This window comes from Entamoeba nuttalli, assembly GCF_000257125.1.
Source record: "Entamoeba nuttalli P19 unplaced genomic scaffold asmbl_3954, whole genome shotgun sequence".
NCBI classification, from domain to species: Eukaryota; Evosea; order Mastigamoebida; family Endamoebidae; genus Entamoeba; species Entamoeba nuttalli.
This window is the reverse complement of record NW_008576451.1, coordinates 2,339-2,784: the sequence shown is the minus strand read 5'-3', so window position 1 is coordinate 2,784 and position 446 is coordinate 2,339.

Genomic DNA, 446 nt, shown 5'->3' with positions numbered 1-446 from the left:
GTCATTGTAAAGAATTAAAGTCAATTACTATACCAACAACCATTACATCATTTGAAAAGGGATGTTTTTATAAATGTGGATGTAAAAGTAAGTTAAAGAAAAATAAAAAAATACCAAAAAATTGTTTTAAAATATGGAATGAATGGATTGAAGTATAAAACAATAAATTTACAATAAGTTAAATCTAATCCAGAAAGGAAAAGGAACTAAAATAATTAATTATATTTTATAGTATTGTTTTTTACTCATTTCTTTCTCATTATTATCTTTTTATTTTTGATTATCATTACTTCATTTTTATTATTATCAATTTCATGTTATATTAGCTTGATTAATATTTATTAAAGATACAAATAACAGATAATAAAATATTAGAATCCAACTGTATTTATTTTTATTCTTTTCTGATAATTATCATTAAATAAATATTTGAATCTTCTTCAATA